We start from the raw sequence: 20,725 nt of genomic DNA on the forward strand, positions 1-20,725 counted from the left end.
ATAAGCTATGGCAAAATCCTTTTATTTGTGATATGTGTCACAATATACACTCTTCAGTCAAATCTTTTCGATTTATATTTGCTTATTTTTGTTTTTTAGATTGACAAAGGGATTAGTCATTGAAATATACTGTAATTAAGAAAAAACGCATCTACATTTTCCTGTAACATACTCTAGTCTGACTTAAACAGAGGAACACATACATTTTAGGGATACTGAAACTGGAAAGCTGTGACTGTCGGCAGGTTTGGTTTTCCCTCCTTTTCTAAACAGGCACTTAGCGCCAGTGCATGGCGACGATGACGGGTCTACGAAGGTGGCGTGTTGGCGTGTCGTCGGACAGTTATTAATGACTCGCGTGAACCTTATTTCACCACAGGGGCAGAGGTAACAAAACTTTACATAACTGTGAAAAAGGCAGGGGTCCTTAAAGCACAATGTTAAGACTTCTCTTTTCAGGGGAAACATTCTTTGGTCGGTGGAAGACAAACTCTGAGAACAAGGAGGAGGCTGCCATGCCAGTAGCCCAGTTGCCACGCTGCGCCAGGCAAGGCAACATGCGTGTTCTGCTACGGCGGCCGCTTTCAGAGGTTCAGTGAGCAAACAGATCTCTGGGAGTGTGTTTGGCTGGATGCACCATGTATTTATAAATCAGCCTTATAAAGCCATCAACTGGCTGAGCACTGTATACAACCAGATTCACACTGGAATTGATTTTCAAATGTATTTACTCTTTTCTGCAAAGCGCAACACAAGCTCTAATTAGATGCACATGTTAAATGATGGTGGTAGGCTAAGCTAAAACCAGAGGTCCCCTTAGGCTGTTGATTCAGAATTTCACTATTTTATCATTTGAGAACATAACCCTGAGCTTCATAACACATACAATTTCTACAAATACGCTCAGATTTAGAAATGCTCCATATACCGGCTTATGACTACGGACATCTGTATTGCTTTCTTATCTGCAGTCCAAATTGAAGGTCATGAGTTCATAGCACAGAACTGCCTCTCCTGACTTCAAACAGGCTTTGTTATCATAGCATAATATAAGTAATTATTTGTCTGGGGTGATGAAATAATGATCAGTGTTTAATTTCCTGAGTGATACCCCTGCTGCTTTTGGAAGAAGACGTGAGTTTGAATTTTGATGAACGGCCACTCTCTTGAAGCTTGACAGGCATTATTAACATGCAAATTATCTTGGGAAAAACACAGCTTCTGTACCTCAGGTGTCAGCGCGCTGTGCTCCTTATTCACTTGTAACTGCTTTCACAGCTCCCAGCTTAGCAATCAGGTGCTCGGAACTGCCATCCTTTCTGGCACAGTTATGTCATTTGTTTAAAATCTGATGGAAGTAAACTGGAAAGATAGGTCTATTCTTGCTTTTTCAAAAGCCAATGTGTGGCTTAATAGGTGTATGTGCCGTTTCTGCATTTAAACCTGTTTGGCTTCTTTTTACACAATCAGTGCTTGGGACATCTGAGACAATTTTCAAGTTCTTTAAAATTTAAAAACAGAATTTCTGTCTGCCTCTGATTGACAGTGAAAAATGACTGTGTCCCAGAGAAAGTCTCTCCTTAGAGTGATGGATTCTAGAATTAAACCAAAAGTTTAAACTAGATTAAAGTAGAACATAAAGCCTGTCAGACTGTTTCATTGGATTCTCAGATTCCACCTTTTTATTAGTCGATAAAATAAACCTTATGTATTAAACATCATTCAAATATGGCTAATGACTTCATAAATGGTCGTTCTTTATTGCGGTTGTAATAGAAACATGTCATATAAAGCTAGAGGTGTTATTGCTCTCATTACTCTGCTGACTAGAATAATAATAATAGAATGTTCGAATGAAGAATAATAAAGCCCTTCATATAATCTCTAATAAATCTTGTTGACTGAACAGATAGATGCATTGGGTCATAATGGTGCCAATACAGAATTCTCAGTCCATCTCATTTGTAACAGTTAGCAAGCTTTCAGAGAAAATGTGTTTTTCTTTTATTTTATTTGGAAAAAAATCATTTATCTTTTAATGTGCATCTTTCAAGTGCCATCCTGTCCAGGATATATGATCATGCTGTTTGAAGTGAGAAACACAGAACAAGATGACTACTTGAACCCATTCATTTTATAGACGGACTTTAACCACAGGGGTTACTGCACCAAATATAATATTGTTGCAGAGTGTGAAACAGGCCCTGCACGTTTTATTGTAATGATACACACAACTACAGTCAGAAGCTTTTGAATAAACTACATACGGGATTAACACAAATTACATCATTCACATCCAAATAGATTCAGAACTGCGTATTACAAGTTATATTGAAAGAAATGTATGTTTAGGAATCAGCAACATTCACACACTTACAGTTACAGTTACAGAAATTGTGCATTTAAAAGGCAGCCACCTCTAATGTTTGACAGTGTCTGTCCACAAATCCTTTCAAGAAAGGTGAACACAACAGTAACCTGTCTAATTTTTTTTCACTCATTTATCAATCTGCCTTTTTCCATTGCAGCTCGATGAAGGAGCCTCCGACACTTCTTAAGCTGCAAGCTAAAACGTTCTGAACCGAGATGTAAGAAGGAACACTTTCTCATGGAAACCCCTCACACCTTCATCTTCCCTTATGAAAGGCATCATTATGAGTATAAACTTTCATCTTTCAGACTACACAGGGGAACCCAGTACAGTAGTTATTTTGTGTCTGCCCTCTTTTTACGGCTCCGTTTGTACATTGCGATGTGAGTGACATATGACTTCTCTCCCCAAAGAATCAACTGTCTTAAAGTGCCCGGGTGGGAGAGGAACCTCTTGGACTGCAGCCCTCCAGGAACAGGATCTGACACACCAGCGCTTTATGGATCTCGCCAATAGAGGTATCCTGTCATCAGAGGAAGAGGAAGGAGAAAGAGGAAACACTTGCATTGTGTTCCAATGCTAAATTTGAATTGGCTCGTTCTGTCATTTCAGTTGCCTCCTTGAACTTCACACAAAACAGGGGATTTTATTGAAGGAAATACAAGAATGCAAATAGGACACAGAATCTGAATATTTAAATAATTATGAATATTATTTATAATATTTGGACAAGCCCCGCTGGATTATTCTTGATGAGAGGCTGTATAAGGTTATATTGTGTACAGTAAGTGCATCTTATTTGCAGAAATGGTATGTTCATTAAGGGACGTGATTAATCGTGATTATTTGTCATAATGTAAACAATTAGAAAAAAACCCAACATAGCATTGTGTACCCTCAGAGCTCCATGCTAAAGGCACTTAGGTTACAGGTGTGAGGCATGGGTCCTGGACTTCTGCAGGAGTTTTAGGGCTAAGACACCAGAGGCATGATTTTCTGGGTGGAAAATGAACATACAGGACAGCTTCTGTGCAGTAGCTCCAGTGGATCTACAGGGTTTCCATTGCAGCAAATGTGTTACCAGACTTGACATTCAGGGATGCTGAGGATAGTGTTTGCAAGATTTTTTTTCTTATTACATTTTCAGAGCACTAACCAAATTTAAAAAGCACAGAGGGTGGTTCTATGGTAAAATAAAACCCCAAAACGCTTGGCTGGGCTCAGCATCCAACTATAAAATTGTCTTGCATAGACCATTCACTTAGTGCACATCATCCAACTAAACAGTTTTACTGGTGTTCATTTTCAGACACTTGACTGAATTTGAGCTCCAGTTAAATTATAGCTCTGGGGCAAACCGCAGATCATTTTTTGAAAGAGCGGTCCTCGGTGCCCTTTGAGTCCTTGTTAATTGGAAACGGTGGTGCTGCAGAAGATGAAAGGGGGAAAAAAAGATCTTGCGCGCGGCAACTCCCGGCCGTACCCTTTGGCAACTTTCTTCGGACAAATGCCGCCGGACCCCGGGCCTCCGCTCGGGGGGAACTGGTCCCTCCGGCCCCCCAGCTCGACGGAGGACACAAAGGGCCGGAGGAGGCGGCGGCGGCCGGCCGAGCCTCTCTGCTTGTCACAGAGGGGTCCTCCCAGCGAGCGTGCCACACAAAGCCCAACCCACACAGACTCATTATTTTCTCTGCCGGCTCAAGAGGATTGTTTTCCACACACACGTACTTGTCCCGCCCGCCTTTTCCGCACCGCAATTTGGTGTTCTGTCCTTGGGAGTGCGTCATTATACACGGGCTAAAATGGCCTGGCCTGTTTTTCTTTTTTTTTTTTAAATTTAATTACTTGCTTCTGTCACTTTACAAAACATTGCTAATTGAACAAAAAAACAGGAGCCCTTCAGATGGTCTGAGAAGTGTCACTCAAGAAAGGCAGATGAACTCATGTTGCCAAAGGCAAAATCGTATTCCATTGGGACACAATTCCATTGCTGTGTCTTAATTGTACTTCATGTTGTAATGTACAGAAGTACATCAGTATGGCATTCAGGAGTCAGTGACACGATGAACCTACATTAATTCTTCTGCCTCACAGAATGTTGCTGATCCGAGGATGGCCATCCCATTTGTTTGGTTATAACACATATTTGTGACATTCTGTCTACGTTTTGCGTTTTCTGCATCTTTCTGTCTTTGACTTGCCACAAGGTTAATGTGGTAGGAGAGCTGTAGTTAGCATTACCAGTTAGCCACCTGTCATCAGAGGAACACCCCCTTCTCACTAGTTTAATCAGTTATTTTAGATTTTAATCACCACTCTAGGTAGTGTTTGTGGTTGAAAATGATATTTTCATAACTTATACGATTAAATATCATTGTTATACATTGTTCATTAATGCAGTTTCCCTCAGGTGTTTTTTGTAAAGCATACATGAGCTGCTTATTTTGAGCCATCAGTGGACAGGGCCTGGTATACAGCACCCAGTCACAAAGATCCAAAGACACAAAGACCCATGGAGTCTATTGTGGGGAGTTTGATGTGGGGGCAGTAGCCTATCACACAAATGACTGTGGTGTGATTAATTTTGTAATTGCATTATGTATTGTAGAATTGTGTTTAAATAGCATTGCAATCTAATTAATCTGAACACTTTTTTATTTTGATGTCTATTTGTGTACATTTTCATTTGTGTATAGTTTGTGTCATAATTCATATATAGTATGTTTCCATGCATTAGGGTGTCTTCTAAGTGACTGAGTAATCACAAGTTAATGATATTATAAACTCATAAAAATCATTATTAAGGTATTAAGGCAACCAACCAAAACAGACAGACTTTTGTATGTAAAAAAAAAAAACTTGTATGTAAAAACTGTTTTATATGGATTTGTGAGGTGGCTTTGTCATTATAGTTGAAACTCAAGGTTTCAGATCGGAGGTAGCAGAATTTGGTTATGGAAGAACAGAACGTGCACAGATAAGAGTTCTGGTATAGTTTGACAGTCAAGGGTAATTTTTCTAATACTTATCAAAAGCAATGCCCGACAAACAAGAGGAATCTCTTAAAGGTTGTAAAACCAACATTAGAACATCAAAGGCAGGAAAAATCGCTCCTCTATCGGAAATCTCATTCTGCACAGCACATGTTAAGAAAATCCCATCTGTGAAAAGCGCTTAGACTGAATGCCAAACAACAAACCAGTCATTGCAGGAGCTGCAGAGAGAGTGGGGATTTTCCTCTGTCACCCACGACTGTTTTTGTTGCTCTGTCTATCCAGCTGTCAGATTGCCTTGCACACAATGCTGAAGATGACAGGAACGGTCTTTTTGGCTGACAGTTGGAGCGAGATGCTGCTCGGTACGCAAGCTGTACCCCTCACTCATTGGATCGGCTTTGAGCTCGATCCAGACCCACACCGTTCCTCGTTTGTCTTTTGTGAGAAATTGACATGCATTGTTGTGAACCTCTCACAGACTAAACTGTACGTTTAACTATCAAATTTATCCATGGTGCAAATTTATGTTCAGTAAGATGTCCAGACCATACTTCAAAAGGATTGTACAGCCTGTAACACATGGCAAATGTTTTAAATACAAATCAGTTTCATAAATCTGGCAGTCAGGTATACATGTTTTGACTTCTGACCGGTGATATCAGTAACACTTGTTTTATTGATTTTCACTTACCCAAACATCACTGTGAAGGAGTATCAGCAGAGAATAAAAGCAAGCTTACTTTTAATAACACCCAAGATTACTGTGTCCAGATCACGGGCACGCACAAATATCTTGTATGATTTCATTATCTTCTTCATAATGATGCTTGTGAGCTCATATTTCCTCTGAATAAAATTGATTGGAAACAATATCTGCCCTAAAGTACATCTAATGGTGTTACAGTTGGGTAGGAGTAAATGAGGGGGAATTTAGCCACCAAAGTCTTTCATTTAGTTGCAGATGAGTGGGAGGAAAAGGACATTACCGCCTCCAATTAAAAATAAGAAAGCCACTAATGTTTTTACAGCAGAGTAGGAGGAAATCAGACAGAGTCAACCTTGGGCTGCTAATATCAGTTTAATTGAATGCCATTCACTTGTGCAGGCTCTGGCTAACAAATGGCTGTGTTTGAGGAGAAAAGTCCCCCATAAACTGAGGACCTTGTGATAACTACACGTGGCAGGGGGGTGAACAGTGAAGTTGTGTCTGTCTTCCATTTCTGGTGGGAGAATAACCTAGAGAGGCTGAGGGTCCCCGCAGTATTTATGCGTTTAGTAAACGTTCAGTTCACTTCATACAGGCACATGAGCAGCACTGACATCCTCTGTTAGTTGTAGATTTGGGATCCAAGTGTTTGTGCTCATCAGCAGTCCTCATGTCTAACTCACACAGCTGCAGTGCAGGCTAAGAAGAAGTGCAAAGCACGCATGGCATTGCTCCACGCAGCTTGTGCCACACTCTCACTCTACAAGTCAGCTCCTGCCTCACATGCAGGACACGTTGTGTGCTACATACATTGACCTACTGCACAGTAGTCAAAAGACAGAGGTCAGTGAGAGAATTTATCACAATTTTAATGGTATTCACGGATGTCATATTCCCTGCAACTTCTCGAATGTACCCACTCCCTAATAACATGGGATTACTGTTACATACTGTGTGACATGTCTGGTGGTATTAGTATGGCATGTTGGTACAGTGAAAGCACTTTACCACCTGTAGAAAGTTCAAACGTCTGTACATGTTAAGAGTAACATGAAAATAACAACTACATCAATGAAACCCTCCACAAGTTAGTTAATTCAAGATCAGCAGGTGTAATTATTTTTACAAGATCTGGATTTTACCTTGAAAGTAAACATTTGGTGGATATTCCACTAGCCCTCAGAGGTGTCTTTTGGGCCAAGTACATGTATAACTTTTAGAGGGGAATTCTAAAACCCCTGTATTTGTCTGTGTTGTTGAGAGATAACGTCACATCAATCTCACCTCCTTCACCAAGAGTTCAGGTATTACACACCAGCTCCTCACTGGCCACCCTATGCTGAGAAGGCAGAATTCTCAGTAGCCAGATGCACAGGGATTTTACGCATGTCTTTCCAACGGAATCCAAATTAGATTTACAATGAAAAAGTGCCATGGCTCTCATTGCAATACTGCAACGAGGTCTAAACGTAAGCAGAGACAAATCACCCAGATTGACAGGGAGCTGGCCACGCTTGCCTCTAGTTGAGTCAGTCTGCACCACCATCAGCTGCATCTGAGCTAAACAGACAAGGCTTTTACAGTACACCCAATCATTGAGAACAGTGTTTAGTTACATGCCGAAGGAGGATATGGGCTCATTATGTCCTTCACTGTCCCACTGAAAATGAGCCATTTGTATTCCGAGTGCATGATAATAGATGTATTTGTTCAACAATATACAAAATTTTGATTGTCATTTGGTATTAAACTGTGTTGAAATAACATGCATACATACATGCAATTAAATCTGGTTTAGTGTCAACACATGTTCTAACCACATACTCAGGTTAGCTTTACAAGGCCAGACCTCATGTTAGCTATGTCTATACATGTATTTGCCTGTGTGTGTATGTGTATGTAAATATATACACACACATATACAGTGGCAGCTGGTGGGCTGTAAACCTGAGGAGGCTGAGGGGGGTGTCTGAAATAAAATTTGGCCAAAACACTTTAAAATGGATAATCTCGGTGACCTCTGGGAGAAGGATACTGCATAAATTTAAAACCAGTTAGGCGAGAAATGCAATATAATACAAGCTTGTTGCTTACAATTCAATTCAAATGTAATTAATTGAGATGATTGCAGAAATATTTTTCTGTACATAATGATATGCTTAATGTCCTTGCAAACAAGACCAGGGTGCGAATATCAAGGAAAAACACCCTTCCACCAAGGATGAAGAAAACCAAACACAGAAATTGAAGTCTTCATTCGAACACAAAATATTACCCCTTAATCATTGCAACCTGAGAATTTTGTAAGTATCCAACTTGAGGACAGCACACCTTTCCCCATGTCCTGCTCCAGACTGTCTCACGCTCCTGTGCGTTGTGTCTCTTCTGAACTGAATGCAAACTGCAAATCGCCTGAGGCAATGAAAACAAATACCACATATAAGGCATGAAAACAAATTAGGCAAACTAATGCATCCACAAAAGTAAACACTGACTAAGCACCCTGACTATCCAAAAAGTCAAAAACAATGAAATGTTCCTCAATGATTCCTGTAACATCTTCATAACGAAGGCTAATGGTGAGTTGGCTGTGGGCAAAGTTTCACCCACCTGCCAAGCGAAAACGGAGCGGTGATTACTTCGGTCATTGCTTTTGACATAGCCGAAAACATGGCTGAAGAATCAAAATGCAATGCAAGAACTTCATTATACAGGCCAATTATTTTGACTAACTCCTTGTAGTTGCCCTCATGGTCATAGTCTTTGCCTTCACAGTACCCTCTAAAAGCCAATTCCTGTTGCCCCAGCAAGGACTGTGTACCCATCAGACATTTTAGAACTAACCTATTTTCCCCTCGTTGTTGCCTGGTGCTTTACTGTTTAGAGATGAGTGCCTTCGTCTGCTACATGCTCAACCCGTATTCTGCCTGGCAGACTTAATTGAGCACTTCTGTTGACGTTCTCTTTTGAATTTTCATGCCTTTTGAAAAGTCCATCAAAATTACAGAGATAATCAAATCCTGACCATGTCAGCAGACTGGGTCAGCAGTACAATTAACTTAGCGTCCATGCTACCAATAAACCACTCAACGTTCATAAACCAGAAGGACTGAAAAGCACAAATTTTACATCCCTACTTTTGAACCAAATAAATAGCAAGTTTTGGTCTATGGTAGCTAGCAGTAAGCAAAGCCAGCAGTTAATTTTGACAAAAATCAAACCCTAAACAACACACACCAATTTGTCACTCTTCCAACTAAACATGAATAAAGATAAATGTGGACTCCAGACTTCTGGTCCATGACTCTTAGTATACTGCTGGCGTTGTCTATTGTGATTACTGTGATATTATTATTTGTCTTTTTTTAAACAGGATGACAACCAAATTTCCCCATTGGCAATCAATAAAAAAAAAAAAAGAAAGAAAAAATTATTTTCACGTCCTGACCAGTCTTTCACAAGTCGCCTCAATTCACTACGCACATAGCTACTGGGGGTTAAGTTATAAAGGTACTCTTCATCAAAAGGTATGATTGGTTGTTTAGAAGAAGTCTGAACTTGGGCAATGATCCGTCTGGTCATCATAAGTTCCTGTGTTAACGCCCCTGCAGGATAAGCTCTATGCAAGTAGAGGTGAAGCTGGGCATCCGGGTGGGGCTAAATGCTCAACATAATGTCGTTATACTCCAAGCAGAGCCAGACAAAGCATCTCATAGACCTCAATTAAAATCCATTTTTTACCAGTAGATTTCAGTGTGGAGCTTCCATGGGCTGAGTTGAGTAAGAGGGCACTTTAAAATCTCTGATAGTTGGCGCTATTTTGCCAAATATTTCAAGTTAAACCGACAGCTCCATAAGCACATGCAATGCTTTCTTATAATTAAGCGTTTTTAATTATGGTACCAGTAAAAAGGTGGAATATTTAAAAAAAAAATTGATTAAATGTTAGAGGAGGCTTGGCTTCCACCTTGCCACCACTGCATACACACACACACACACACACACACACACATACACAGACATACACACACACCCATTTGATAACACTACTATCAACAGAGAATTAACTTTGTTAATTAACATTAATATCTTTTTGCTTCACTTCAAGTACTGTGCTTCACTTTTGAAGCTTTTATCCTGCGAGCCCAAGTTTCAGCTTATTGTGTCTCCTGTGATCATACAGCTACTTACTTGTTTTTTTTTCCCTAAGAAATCAAAGCCTCATAAATAAAAATGTAAATTACCCTGCACCTGCGCCAAACAGTTAGGGGGAAAGAATTACGGTATTTATTGGATTTTCAGTCATTGGAGAGGAGACGAGGTTCAGACCATTTGCATTAAGACACCGCAGAAAGACGATACAGCTGGATGTATTCTTTTTAGTTATTTTTAATTGACGAGAGATGGAACACTGAAAAGGAAAACATCATTACAGACTGAACCTCCACTACAGGGTCCCGGTGATTGGATTACACGTGTTATTGTTTTATTTTCCTTGTTACGCTCTCGAAACGAGGAAGTCAGCTTTGAATTTCAGCCCATCAAGACAGCTGTTCTGCTCTGAAGTTTACGCATTTTCCTGCACCCAGTCATGAGATGTCTCATTGCTTGTCAGTGCTTGGCCAACCACAGACAGTTTGCTGGACAAAATAAAAACAAATGCCTCTCGCCTTCGTTTCCATATTCCTTTCAACATGAAACTGAAACTAGCAAGAAGTTTGAAGTTGATATCCTTTTCTAACCACTTGGATATTACACTGTTGAGCTACAAAATCAATTTCATTCAATAGAATGTAAAGTTCTTCAAAAACTCCTGAGATTGCTTTATTGATATGAAGCTTCCTGTCATTTTTCACCACAAACCTTGAGATGATGACCCATTCTCCAAAAAGTGTTAATGTATTTAATGTAGTCTAAGAAAGATATTTATGTATTTCAAATCCAATGCAGACCTAAATCATTCATTTGATGTAATGATTCTCAGTAAAATATGGATCTGCGCATATTTTCATATTCCTTGTTGGCAGTTTAAAGAGTTACAGTCGCTTTGGACGATGACATCTTTATGGATGTTGCAATAGCAGCAATGGCAGTAATACCATTACAGTTAAATTCAATGATGACTCTCAAACATTAATCCACACTGACAATATTTTCTCTTCTAATGGGTTAGCTGTGTGAAATGCATTCGATTTCTCTAATGCCGCTCTCGGATACATTTCCCACTTCTCTATTTATCAATTGGCAGCTGCTGCACCAGGTGCATTATGAAATGTGTTCAGACGAATAATTGGCTCTGTCATAAAGCCAGATTCGTTAAGCAACATTTCATATTAAAAAAAAAAAACATCTTGTGTCATAAAGTGAGTGCAGAGGGCATGCCAGACTCACAAGGCCTAAGCCAGGGTTTATTGTACAGAGACATGCAGCCCGTCATACAAATAACAAACAGTTCATACTTATACACTTGGCATTGATCAAAATAAGCTTCAGGAGAAGACTCTACTCAGTACACTGGCAGAAGAGAGAAAATGAATTTCATTGATAACCTGTTTACAACCACTTGTCCAGACTTACCAGACAGAGAGATGGTCACAGTGAAACATTGGCTCAGAATTCAAACCTCAGAAATATTCTGTGATGGCAATGATAATACAGGCAGTTTACTACTTTTTTTGAAGTGGGTGGGCTTCAGCAGTTTGGTCTTAGCAAAAGCATGGTAAAGCAGGCATATCCAGGGTCTGAGATGGTTATGTCTCATTTTTACACAAGCTGCAGACTCTGTAACTTTCCATAAAAGGTATTTCAGGATGAACTGATTGAAAAGGTGATTTTGGCATTTGAGCCTTGTACAGCTTAACTCATATGATGCATGTTGTGCGTTGCATTACTGTGAAATGAAACAGTCCTGGAATAATGAGAATAGAGTCAGAATATGATGTTTCACAAACATATAGAGTAAAGAATCAATTTTAAAAAATCATACCTATGATATTAAATGTGACCATGTTGACCAAACAACATTTGTGACTCCTAATGTTGTGTCAAGCCAGCACCCATTTACTGTTACCCAAAGACATCAGGTTTTAATCTTAGTGGAATTTTTTTTTTTTTTGCCTCCTTGATCTATGATTTCACTCTCATGTGACTGTCACATGATTGACTTCCACCAAACTCGCTTCCTTCGGTCTAATTTCCCTCTGTCTGTTGGCCAGTGCAATGGGTCGATTTCAGGGCAAACTCTAGCAGCAGGAGCTCCACGCCATCTAAATCAATATTCTTCTGTAATAATGTATTGCAGGTCAAATCCAGGAGTCCCCTCCTTTCAAAAAATGTCTGCCTCTCACGCTCTTTGTGATTTTCTTTCACATTTTTTTTCTGTTTTAGCATTTTCATTACCTAGTAATGCTTTAAATTATAAGGTGTTCCTGTTTTGTTTTGTGGCAGTTCCTTTTGCATTTATTGTTAGGAGATTCAACCTTACAGGACTGGAATATAAAAGACATTAGTGAGTGAGTGGTTAATTTTTATAAGTGTGTTTTTTTCTTCCAATGACCAAGTGAACAAAACCCACAGGATTTAATTAAGACAAAATTAGCTGTTTTGATTTAGATTAATTACCATTTAAATCAGGCGGAATAGGTTACGTGACATTAATCAAATAATTTAAATGTGACAGCTTACCTAGCCACCAGTTTTGGGTCATAGGTCTGTCACTATTCAAACAGAACTGGGGCTTGCAGTTCTTATCTCAGTGCATAGAGGTGGAGAGAACTGTCATGGTTGACAGCTAAATTAGAGGTTGTTTACCATGTCCTAACTGTTGGACCACTCATTTCCCTTTCAAATCTAGGCCTTATATCTTTTTTCTAAGAGACCACAGCTACTGTATGCCTGGATCTCCACTTGCTTGTTATAGGATCTGAGAAAACATTGCTCCTTATTCAGCTCTCATTGAAACGGTGGGAACATTCACTTGCTGTGTATTTAAAACAACTTTAACACAGTGATAAAGTGGTAAATTTGAGAGCGAGTACATTTTATATTCAAGGAACTAAATTGCAAAACCCATTCAACTGATTCAGCTGCAGTTATGAGGGTTGTGTTGTAGTGGGTTTGTCTTCATTGTCTCACCTCTACAGTCTGAGCTAAGAGTCCCACGCCTGAGCAGGAACTATCTCTGCGCTCAACATGAGGTAATGAGCAACATGAGTAACGGCATACACATAGCCCCCCACAAATCCAAAGTTGAAGACGACATTAACTTTAAAGGTATTACCACGTATTGAACAGATCTTCAGAAGAATTCATTTGAATGGGCTTTTTGTGGTAAAAAAAAAAAATACTCTTTCTCGGTAAATTATTGTTGCCAGGAAAATACAGTTGGCATTTACATGAAGGGATGGTTGGTGTGTATATATATATATATATATATATATATATATCGTGGGACAGATCATACTGTCTGTTCTCAATGTGGGCGGCCAGAGGCCTTAGAAATGCCACTGCAATAGATTCACCTGATAATGAGTGTGGCATGACAGAGCTATAAATATAAATAACAACTCTGTTAGAGACGTTAAGTCAAATGTCAGCAGGACGTTGTCACCTGGAGAAAGCAACCCGATGACACTGTGGCTAGGTGAATCCTGAGAACACAGGGAACATTATCGGGCATCTCTTTAATGGTACCTTTCATTACATTTCCCCTGAAATGACTGGCTTTGCAATTCAGAAACCTCCATCAGCAGCTTTTCCCTCCCACAGACATGGGTCACAGCAGGGAGGCTGGGTACTGGGGCTCCCAGCCCGGTTTGAGACTTCCTGTCTGGGGAGAGGAGGGCCAGTCAGCCCCACATGGCAGTAGGTGCTCCAGGAGTTGATGATTAGTCGGCTCAGTCTGGGCCCAGGCTGCAGGATGTCTTGTAGGCCCATCAAGGACTGCTCCGTCATGGTCAGTCAGAGCAGCTCTGCTTTCTCTCTCCCTCTCTTTCACTCCTGCTGCACTCAGACTTCAAGGATGAAGACGGAGCACCAGAGGAGCTAATTGGACGAGGCACGTTACAAGCCAAAGTACATGCATGGCCGAGGAGAGCGGGGCTGTCGCGGGTGACGGATTGGGAGATCCCTCTCTTCCCCTACCTCCTTATGAGTGCAGCATTAGTTCCTGCTCAGGGTTGAACATTAACACGCGGGCATTGCGGGACAGCGGCGGTACATCCTGGAACATGCGGAGACGGCTACGAGAGGAAGAGGGCGTGCTAGGCGCGGGGGCCGTCGTGGGCTGTCTCGCTTCGCGGGCATCAATCTTGCCCCTTTTGTTTTGCCAAACACAACAAGATGGCAAGACCTGTCAGGGAAAATTGCCCGGTCTGTACTTTTTTACTGTAGCAGGCACAGTCAGTGCTCTGTGAGGAGCTGGAGGAAGTGGAAAAGTAGGTGGAAATAGCAGGAAGTGGGATAAGAATGGATTGAAATCCGCCGCCATTTTCAAGAATGAGAGATTTACCGAACAAGGAAAACCTGCCAATGCTGTAATAAAGAATGCCATTGGATGATGACATCCTTGCATTTTTATCCAGCTATGGCTTAAATATTTGTTAAATATATTGTGATATATTATGATATTGTAATTATTTAATCCATTCTGTGTGTAAAGTGAAAATATAATTACTTTACAGAACAATCCCTCCTCATTGGCAGTTGTTGTGAAGTTATAACAAAAAAAAAAAAAACATTGTGACACAGTGAGTGTGAAAACAGAGTCCTAGAATACCCTGTCTTTACATTCACCTGTGCAGAAGTTTAAAATACGAGTCTCAGCGTTTTTTTCCACCAACATGAGAGAAAAGAAAGTAGGCCGAATGTTCCAATTCCGCTTTTATGCGAATCAACACAAAAAAACACGCCAAATGGATGAAAATGACAAAAAGCAGCCACGATGAAAACTTTTTTTTTTTTTTTTTGGCCTGTTCGCCATCAGCTCCACCTGTGTAAATGGAGGCTTTGTGTTGTTTCGGCTCACCCTCTCCTGTTTCTCCCCGTGCACTTCATTTCCTTGATAGCATTAGATAAAGTATGTGATAATGCCAGCTCATCGGCTTCACGAGTTGCCGCGATATGCAAAGTGATTCACCATACAAAATGGCATACTCGTGGCTGCATTAAAGCCCCACTGAGTGGCCGGGGGTTCTTGTTCGACGATATGAATAGAAGCCACAAGGAGGTTTTTCTAACTACTACACAACGTCAGCTTTAATGAGTTCTGTCGGAAAGAAGAAAGACGTTTGAAGCATGTGATGGATGTACAAAATGTGCTCTTATCAGGAGTATTTGGATAGCAAGCGGTTTTCAGTGAAACCCACTGTGATGCACACATCTGGATTACCGTCAGTGTCTGCATCCGCTTCTGTGGCAGCCAGTAAAAGCAATAGGCAGGACCATGAATACTAGTAACTAGTGGATTTGTTCGGTACATTAAACAGCCACATTGTAATTGTTGTAATTAAACTTGTTGTTTTTCTGTTTTTTATTTAAGTGGACACAGTATACAGAAAGAAAAAAAAATATTTATCTATTATATCCGAAAAAAAAAAAAACATGCACACACACACACACACACACACACACACATATATATATATGTGTGCGTAGCCCTTAAACCTTACAGAACTTTACAGAAGTCATTCTATGGAACATCAACGTCACATTATTGCTGTCACTGTTGGAACAGTCCAATCAACAATACAACATTTTATATATAATGACATAAAATGACATAATGCTCTAGTGTAGGTCACACATGTGCAATACAGAGCTGTCATTTTCTCATGTAAAGCCCACAGATTCAGAAATTAATGGTAATTATTCAAGTGAGTTGACTGATAACCCCAAATAATGAGAAGATAGATCAGGCTGACAAGTGTAGTTATGAATGGGCTAGTGTGTAAATATCCTTACATATGATTCAAGTCATGAGTGTTGTACACTGTATGAGAGGACTGCTGGAAAAAGTGAAAGAGATCATTTATTTTTTTCCTCTTGTGAGCTGTGCAACAAAACAAGTACCTGCATTAATGAAAAATACAAATACGCAGCACTGTAAACGCTGACAGAATTTAAAATAATCATGTTAATGTTGAAGTACTCATCTTGAACGTTGCTCTGGGTGAGAAAGTCTGCTAATTGTAAACGTAATCAAATATATGTACTTCACAAACAATCAACCACATGCAAAAAATACTTGAGTGATTTATTTTCTGAATGAGCGGCACATCAATCACTGCAGCGATGAAGACATCTTGGATTTGGCAAGTGATCATTATTCTTACAGAGCTGGTCATTTGTATTGTCATTATGACAGGCATATTCTTGTGAGCGTACGAGAGAAGGTTAACCTTGTGAAACACACGCAGCTGCGAGCACGCAGTTGTAAACAAGGTTCAGTGGATCTGCGAACACTGTGTTTTCTCTCCCATGTTTAATTAACAGAGCTAGGTCATTAGAGATTTGTGAATGAGGTAACAGTACCCTGAATTAAAATGAACACAAGCTGGAAAACTCAGAAACTCACTCATTTACCAATAAACTTTTGGCACTATTAGCCCCATTAAAGAATGGGATTGTCAGAGCAATAACATTTTATAAAATTACGCAAAACGGGGAGGAATATTCTTCCACGTTAATGAGCCACTCATCTGAGGATTGTCTTAATGGGGCTCTGCCTGAGCGTTATTACCCAGAACGCACTAGGCCCCTCCATGTGGAAAATAGAGTTTGATACCGGTGCTGATATAATTGTCTGCTATGACTCTTGGTTTAGGCACCGTGATTCATCTCCTTTTAAATTAGTGGAGACACGACTGGGTTTCATTTCTACCATAATCTGTAAACTCCATTGAATTCCCTGGAAAATAATAAATTGCAGCTTCATTTGTAACTGTCAGATACTGCCCCCCCTACCCCCACCACCACCTAAACTACGAAGGAGAAAAAGAAGAGAAAATAAATGTGAAACTCACAGACTGCTCTCACAATGACAAACTGTGTTTTAGACCTACTGATAAGTAATATAATTCAATATATGTGGTAGAATATGAGATGTAATATAAAAAGGATGCATTTAATATAAATTAAAAATCCAATTAAAAATCCAAATTTATACATTTATATAAATATATATATGAAATGTCTGTTTTATATATGGATATATATCAATATGTAATCTCAAATGCTAGTGCAATTCTTCCTTAATCTGTCTGTCAGTCAGGCAGTCAGTCTGTGAGTACCTTGTGAATAACCTTGTTATTGCATTTTAGGTGTAGCATTAGCTGCCCCCCTGCCCCACATCACACACACACACACACACACACACACACAAAATCTCCCCCTCCTTTTTGTTGTCTTTTTTCTCTTGTTAATGACAGGACTCCTAACCGTCAGGCCCTCACAGAGGTCATCCATCTTCCTGGGACACCCACCCACCCGCACTGGAGCGAATGCACCCACTGATGCTTCTCCCCGGCCCTGCTCTCTGGCTGCCATTATTCCCCGTGTCAGGGCCCGCGCTCCCCCCAGTGATTAATCATCATTTGGAAAAGCGCCGCTGGGGCACACAGAGGAGGGCCCGCGGCCCCTGCAGGTGGTACTGCCCCCTCAGAGGCAGGAGGAGAAAGGACCTGCCGCTGGGCCTTTGTGCTCTTCCCCTCCAGAGGAGCCTGCTACCAGCTCTCTACCCTTCCAGCCCCTGCCATTGGCCAAAAACTATATGCTAGCTTTCTGGTTTGGCTGAGCCCCACGCCACTGGGCTTGCGCAGTAATTAGCGCTGTGGCTGCATGAGGTGAAATTTTAAACTAAGCTCATCTCAGCAGTGATGCTTGGAAGGTAATGCTGGCCTGTGTTCAGTTTGTGTCGATCAAACAGTTCAGACTGTTTAGTTCAGTTAGATCTGAACAGTTCCGACTGTTTAGTTTCAGTTAGATCTGAACAGTTCAGACTGTTTAGATCAAAACGCAAATGAAAAACAATTGTTTAAGTCAACATCAGTGATACCTGCACTCATTCTTTTTTGGAAGTGGTAGAGGGGTTAGTTTAACAGCTGTTCTGACTCGATGTAAATGATATTGATCTTTTTGTCCATAACCGATGTGGAGCTGGACAACAGCAGCACAACGAGATGGGGGCACCAGGGGTGTGTGGGTGTGAGAAGTGGGCGGGATCCTACTGGACTCTGGTCCCTCTGCAACACACCAGAGTCATTGTCTCACAGCTCTGATTCAGCATCATTTTTGTCTACCCTGTAAAATCTTCCTAATTAATCCCACCTAATATGAAAGGCTTCCATTCACAAAGTTTGAAAAACTGTCATTGAATCTTTTCCAAGAGTGCATTTTTTTCTTATTGACTACAACCCTAATAATCACGGACGTGTATTTTAGGTGTAGAGGATTCCATTGTGAAGTGTATGGCTTTTCACTTACTTCACTTTTACTCTTAGTGAATGTGCATGCCATACACTTTAATCTTGCATCAAATAAAATGCAGAACTAACAAATCAATCTTTCTGTCTCCATCCGAGTGGACTTTTAAATTATGTAAAAAAGAGACACGATGATTTGGGTTAACCGTTCAATACACTGTGTATTTCTGAAGGTGATGGCAATCTTTCATTTTTTTTCTGTTGCTTATATGTTATCTCCACCTCTGAACTATACTTAGGTAACCATGTCATTGAACATTGTTTGGAATGAATTGCAGAAATGAATAAAACAACCTTCTTCTTCGGAAGAGTGAACCGCCATTGCCAGCTCATGCAGCACATGCAGCGCAATGGGCTAAGGTGCTTTTGGGTCTGCATTGACCTACAATAACACAGATACTGTTCTTCTATCAGAGCAGTACATAACTCCCAAGGGAAAGAAGGGGCAGCGATTTACTGGGGTTTATTTACACAGAAGCAGTGCACAATCCCATGGGTGGAAAGGGAGAGACCGGCCTTTGGGGAAGGAAGTGATCCTGTCTGTCGACCACAGGCACGAGCCCAACCAAACCGCAGCTGTACTGTGCAAGCCTGAAGGTAAACAGGCAGCACTGTCATTACTGGGTTCATCAAATGGGACTCCTGGGAGCAGCTCGGATCGATCGGGGCTGCGGCGTATTCTAAAATAAAGACACAGGGATCTGTAAAATGTAGCGTGTCTCCCTTTGCGTGGGCGCGTGTGTGCGTGTCATGTTAGACAAGTCTGTGTGGGTTAACTTTGAAGTCAAAGTGCTCTGTTCCTCTGTGCCTGCCCAGCTGGATGAGATGTGAGAATTTACAACAAAAAAAAAAGAAGCTGCGAGTAGTTTCTTTTCAACTGCCTAAGCGGATTTCCCCCCATTAGACAGGATGTGAATGCCAGGATTGAGAGGGCAACTTAATGACAGTTTTTAATATTTGAGAGCTCTCGCTTCATAAAGACCTAATGGCCCTGATGCGCACAATTCATTACTGGCCGTATCAAAGATGACTGATCGGACGCTTAATGAGTAAACTTTGACTGAGGCCGAGGCAAAGCAAAGACTTTAACAAGATCCCATGTTTCCTGAAGGCTGCCACTAAATTAAAGAACGATTTAAAGCAGCCATTTGTTACTTTAGCCTGGCATGCAGACCAGTCCTGGGAGGCCTCGCCAGGACATTGATGCATAATAATTCTGAACCCTTCTCAGGTGAAGATGAAAGACTTTAATGATACCATTTGCTTAATGTCCCTCTGCATAAATCTGTTTCACTCGGAACTGTGTCATGTTGTCTAATTTCTTTCCATTCAACTTTACACGAGTTTTGATTGTCAATTGGATTTTGTTTTTTGACATTTTTTAATGGAATAAAGGAGTACACTGAAGCCAAAATTGCTACTTTGTCTAAAGTATTAAAAGTAAAACATTAGATAATAACTGCAGTATTTTTGTATCTGTAGTGTAGACAGGGTCTCTCTCAGTGTCACCACAATGTAAAATGCATTCCAAATACCTCAGTTTCCATGGTAATATTTTTCTGTATTCAGGCCCATATACTCCAAAAGGCGCAGTGTACATAGTCCTGTGTGCACACGGGCCTTAGTCTAACCTTCCTGGCCTCAGGTATTAAAAGAATGAGCCACAGAAATAAAAATATGCAGCATTATATTCTATTATATCTGCAGCTGGGCCGCCTAGGATCTCTCTGTGCCCCTGTGCAACCATTTAATTTCCAAGATGCCACTATTGACAACGTATTATCATTGTATTATTATTGTAACAGAGCCCAACTAGTAAGACTTGGTTATAGATGGTGGCATCAGCCATTGGTACCATTATAAGAAGCGAGCTGTGCCAGGGATTGCTGCAGTGGATTGAAGCTTACTGTGGGGCGAAGCACAATATATTGCAGTACTTACATGGATGTCAGAACATGACCAAGGAATGAGGTTTGGGCTGTGTTAGTTCTGACGGTGGTGAATATACAATATGACACTGAGATCCAATCTCAACATTATCGCAGTCAGTAAATATCCTGCTGTATGAATGGATAACATGTACAAATTGTAACCTATGTAAGTCACTCTGCATAAGAGCATCTGCTAAATGGCAATAATGTGTTTGCTGGGTTCATCATTTACAACCAGCTGA

Source organism: Megalops cyprinoides, chromosome 1 (genome assembly GCF_013368585.1).
Source record: "Megalops cyprinoides isolate fMegCyp1 chromosome 1, fMegCyp1.pri, whole genome shotgun sequence".
Classification (NCBI taxonomy): Eukaryota; Metazoa; Chordata; class Actinopteri; order Elopiformes; family Megalopidae; genus Megalops; species Megalops cyprinoides.